The sequence below is a fragment of the Akebia trifoliata genome, chromosome 8 (assembly GCF_017979445.1).
Source record: "Akebia trifoliata isolate Shusen 1 chromosome 8, ASM1797944v1, whole genome shotgun sequence".
NCBI classification, from domain to species: domain Eukaryota; kingdom Viridiplantae; phylum Streptophyta; class Magnoliopsida; order Ranunculales; family Lardizabalaceae; genus Akebia; species Akebia trifoliata.
This window is the reverse complement of record NC_141382.1, coordinates 37,981,901-37,987,900: the sequence shown is the minus strand read 5'-3', so window position 1 is coordinate 37,987,900 and position 6,000 is coordinate 37,981,901.

The following is a 6,000-nucleotide window of genomic DNA, read 5'->3' as shown; positions in this document are numbered from 1 at the left end:
CACCCTTTCACACGTTCAATTGATTCTGGTTTCAGTTTTTCTTTTAGCAGAAATTACTCTACTAATGAATTTTTATTTTAATGGATATACTGAGAAAAAGCTGATGGGTAGGAAGGAATCTTCAAAGATCATTTTCCTTTTGCGAATATTGCAGCAAAAAAGTTTTGAATAGGTTTGATTTGATGTTGTTTTGAAAGGTCCCAGCTAGTTTAGATGGTAAACCATTGTTCTAGGGTTGGATTTTCATTGAGTTTTTAAATAAGAACAAAAACAGGCTTACGCATATTAGGAAAAAAAAAATTGGAAGTTGTTTTGATCTGTAAGGAGAGTGGCTCTGAACAAAGTTTGAATGAACATTTAAGGGTGGGTTTTCTTATTAATTCGTTAATGATTTTCTTTCTAATTTTTATATTCGTATCTCAACTTCCTCTTCTGCCATGCTTATTCTAATGATTATGGTTTGTTCAGGGTGCTGATACATGCCTAATTGGATAATAGCTTCTTGGTTTTCAACGCTAAACAAGTTATACTTGCTTATACTTAAAATTTCTAAAATAATCTCTTAAATTAAGTATTAACTTTTTTAAATATTTTATAATTACCAAAAATTTTTAATCATATACAAACGCACATGACATCAAAAAGATTATTGTGGGCTTTTCCCTATGTCAAGTATTGTTTGGTGTCCGAAGGAAACACTTACCTATTTCTCATGCCACACTGTTCCCACAACAATAAATGGTTACTCAATGTGTCGTGTCCTTTCCTATATTATCTTAATTTTATTATTATTATTTACAGTATTTTTATAATTGTATAGAGGACACTTCAGTAACATTGTTTAGATTATTTTGTGGTAATTAAACCCCGAGGGGTTGGTTGAATGACAATTTCGGACTGATTAGTGGTTAATGCCCACGGTTGTGAGTTCGATACCTAGTATGAGTGTTAATTCCTCAAGAGCCACCCTCCAGGACACATCCTCACTTATCTGGTACGTGTGTGTGTGGGCATTGCACGTGTCTTAGGATTAGTCCTTGGACAAGACCATGGTCTTTGGCATCTTGCGCGTGCCACATCAAACCTAACAGGGGTAATTATGTAAATTGAGAATGCCATTCAATGCACGAGGGGCACATGTGTGATTAGTCGAGACCTTGGCATCTTGAGGCTTTATATATCTTCATCAATGTCAATGAGATTACCTCACTTGTCATATTGATAGATTGTGATTAAGTAGATGATGGCATCATCCCCATTTGATTGGCTTGGATCCCTGTCACATTTTAATTAACATACACCTTATAACAGGGTATATTTTTTCTTGTAGCATGAGACATCTCTTGTGGGCCCTCTACTCATTACCCTGCTGCATGAGCATGACTACGATACTCATGAGATCCCTCCCATCCCTCTCATGGTGTGAAAACTTTTGACTTTTGCTTTGTAGAGCTGTTATTGGCACCCCAATTTTTTAAATTATTTATCTCACTCCAATAATAAATTAAAACCCACCATTCAAAGATTATGAAGGTTTGGCTCAAATTATCATCTCCACCTTACAAAACATTATAATACTCCAATTAAATATTTATTTACAATTATGATTAACTTCATGTAAAATCTTAACTCCTTACTAGAAAAAAAAACAAGAGCTCAAAGTTTCTATTAGCAGCCCAACTTTTACTTACCATACTCAATTATTTACTATTTTTTTAATTAGAATGTAATACATAAAAATTGGAGTGCCAATATCCGCTCTCTTGTGTTTTTAACTCTGAGTTGACCCATTCTTAAAACTCATTGGATGCCAATAATCGAATCACATAAAATATACATATATATACGTGATCCAATTGGAAATCCGACCTGGGTCAATAGTTAACTAGGGCTGGATCGGATAAAGGTTGATTTTGGACAATCCAATGAACCCAAAATCGGTGTTGATCCAATCCGACCTTCTTGGATTGGGGTTGATTTATCAAATCTAATCCTTGTTGGCACCTTAATCCTCAATCTATAACCAAAACTATCGGATCTGAATGCGTTTGGTTTTGGGTATGATCCGGTCCAATGTAAAACTTAATATTAACTTAATGGGTCCCGTTCAGAAACAAACATTTTGGCTAAACATTTTTCAAAACATGGGTTAGAGATTTTTAGAATGGGCTGATTTTTGGTGAGGATGATCTCCTCACCGTAGAGATCATCCTCACCAAAAATCAGCCCACTCCAAAACCTCTAACCCATGTTTTGAAAAATATTTTACCAAAATGTTTGTCAAAATGTTTTGATAGGTTTTTCCTGAAAATAAAGATAATTTTAATCTTAAAATGTTAAAAATATTTATTTAATTGATGGAAATGAAATCACCGAATCATTGAGTAGACTCGAGTTGGTAGACTACAAATGGAGATTTAAAAGTACGTGGTGCTTTTGACCTAAAATTCTTTTTGTCCCCATTTTCATTTTCATGAAGGAACATTTAGTGGGTAGTGGACGGTATCATATCAAATCATATCATATACTTATGCTAATTATATCGGTGAGGTCCACTTGGCCCCCCATGTAATCATACCATTTCCCAAGAACCTTTATATTTTCAAATTCATGACATACCTCCTTTGACTTTGGTCTTCTCTTTAGACTAATGAAAAATTACCTAAATACCTTCCATCTTCAATATTTACTCACAAATTGTTTCTTATACTATCTTCAACCTATATTCAATCTGTATAATAAATTATTTTTAATCCATCTCCAAATCTTGCCCACTCCAAGCCGCCCCTAACCGACTTTGTGAGATAAAATAGACCCGAAAACCCAAAGAAAGAAAAAAATATTGGAATGAATTATGCTATTCTCAAACTCTCCCTCTACTTAGGTGTCTATTTTGAATGAAACTTTTAATGAGTATTTCTCTCACCCATTGAAATAGGAAGAAATAGGTTCCAGAACCTTGAAAATATTGTTGATAACTCTAATCGTAGAATTGCTTATTTCGATCCCTTGTGGATTTTCATTTTCAATATCTTAGTCAAAAACACTTGATTTCTCTACACAGAATTCTATCGACTTCTACTTTTTCAAAATTCCTATCTTTTAATTGATGTTTGAAGTAGATTAAATCTTAACGTTGAAGATTGTTATGACCTCAAATATATATATAAGCTTAACTTTCCATACCACTAATATTTAGATATTTTTGGTGTTTCCAGCATCGCATCTTGGATACAAACCTCGAAAGAAGCGACTTGGAGAAAGGACTACTTGAAAGTCTTATAAAGAAGAGTACCAGAGTGAAAATTGTCATAAAGTGGGAGTTAAGAGTGTCGACGAATGGGACAACTTGGGGAAATAGCCACCTAGGGATCTAAAAAGGAGGGTATCATACAAAAACCACTACGAATAGACTGTCGGGGGGCATCAATTATAGAGTTAAATAACATTTTATGAACCAATATAGATATGGGCTTAACTTTCCATTCCAGTAATTCCTAAGTATTTTTTATGTATTAGTTGTGTTCTTACTAAAGATGAAATTATAAATTTGTACCCAAAATGTTAAAGATAAACAGTTTTTGAAAGACAAATCAAGATGGGGGCATTTAAGTTATTTTTCATTAATCTATTAGAGTATACCAAGATCAAGGGAGTTTATCATAAGTTTGAAAATATAGGGTTATCTCAAATATTTACCAAAACATAGAGGAGTGTATAACTAAAACACCCTTTCCACAAATAAAACCGGGAAATCCTCCCATTTTGCCTTTTTTTCACTTTCTAGCGCTCTTTCTTGACATTTATTTTGTCCTTCGCTTTTAAGCTGAAAACTTTTAACTGTTTTTCCACTTTTTTCCTTCAACCTTTATTTCTTATTCTCTTTCGGCTTGTATTTAACGATTTCCTCATTTTTCTTTTGCATAACGTTCTCTGGAGGTCCAGTTCAGAAATCTTGACTGTCATACTAGAGTTATTTTAAATATATATATATATATATATATATATATATATATATAGGGTCAGGTTCAAGGGCCGTCTGAGAAACCGTCTAAGAAAACTTTCGACGGTAAATAAAATTTTAAAATATGGGTTAGAAATTTTGGATTGAGCTGATTTTTTGTGAGGATGATCTCTATGATGGGAAGATCATCCAAAAAAAAAAATCAGCTCAATCTGAAACTTCTAACCCCGTTAAAAGTGATTTAGAATGTGGACCGTCGATTTTTTACCACTTTTTATCACTAATTTGTAAATCACTTTTGATGGATTTACAAGTTTCTGATTGAGCTGATTTTTTGTGAGGATGATCTTCTCATCATAGTGACCATCCTTGCAAAAAATCAGCTCAATCCAAAACCTCTAACCCTTATTTTGAAAAACGAAAGTTTTCTTAGACGGTTTCTCAGATGGCCCTTGAACCGCCCCCATATAGGGTCAGGTTCAAGGGCCGTCTGAGAAACCGTCTAAGAAAACTTTCGACGGTAAATAAAATTTTAAAATATGGGTTAGAAATTTTGGATTGAGCTGATTTTTTGTGAGGATGATCTCTATGATGGGAAGATCATCCAAAAAAAAAATCAGCTCAATCTGAAACTTCTAACCCCGTTAAAAGTGATTTAGAATGTGGACCGTCGATTTTTTACCACTTTTTATCACTAATTTGTAAATCACTTTTGATGGATTTACAAGTTTCTGATTGAGCTGATTTTTTGTGAGGATGATCTTCTCATCATAGTGACCATCCTTGCAAAAAATCAGCTCAATCCAAAACCTCTAACCCTTATTTTGAAAAACGAAAGTTTTCTTAGACGGTTTCTCAGATGGCCCTTGAACCGCCCCCTATATATAATATATATATATATATATATATATATATATATATATAGATATATATTATTTTTATAAAAAAATACCAAAAATCAGTCCAATATTTTAAAATATCGAATGAGTCAATGTGTAGCCCGATTTAAGTGAAATTTACTAACTCATAGACAATATCTTGAAATTACCGTGATAGTACGTATTCCAAAATATTTATCGAATTATTTTCTTAACATTGCAATAATTATTAATTTCTTTGAAAATCATAAAATAACATAAATAAAATTGATATTTCATAAAATTAATTAATATCAAGGGCATTTACAATATTTACTAAAATTCTTTTAATTATTAGATAAAATAATTTGTTTATCTCAACCATCTATGAAATAGAGAACTTCAAACTTCTTTGGGGTTAGTAGATTTCAATTTTTTAAATGTGGTTATTCCATGGTAGTCATACCATTGTTTCTTGTGGACCTAATTGACTCATTTGAGCCATATAATTCCATTGTAAAAATTAGTTTAAATAACTTTTTATAAGTATAATTAATGGGTGGCATATATCTTACGAAAACAACCACAATCCAAAATGGTGTTTACTCCCCAACCAAAAAGTATCACGTAGACATCATATGTTACTATAGGAATGGGACACCATTCTGGATCGCGACTCTTACAAAAATTAGGATTTATGTAAGGTTAAAAAAAATCATATAATTTTGTATTATTTAATATATTATAAGAGTCTTTTGTAATTTAAAATATTAATTAAAACTATTTAAAAAATTAAAAAACTAATGTAGTTATGGGGTTGTGGGATTGTAATTTTAACAAAAAGTATTTTAATAATAATAATAAGATTAAGAGTTAGAATTCAAACGGTATCATGTTCCTATAATAAAGGTAAAGTGTCTACAAGTAGGACTAGCAATAATCCGAAATATATTAGATGTCCCAACCAATCCAATCCGAAAAGATAAGAAAAATCAGATTTGGATTGGAATCTCAAATCCAAAACAATTTCGGCTCGGGATTCAAATCTACCCCAATCCTTTCTTGAAAAAAATCTAATCCGAACATATTTTAATATTTTTTTAATTCTTAATTTAATATGCATATATATAGATAAACCATTTTAGTCTTTTTTATTTCCCTTTATATTCGTAGTTAGAA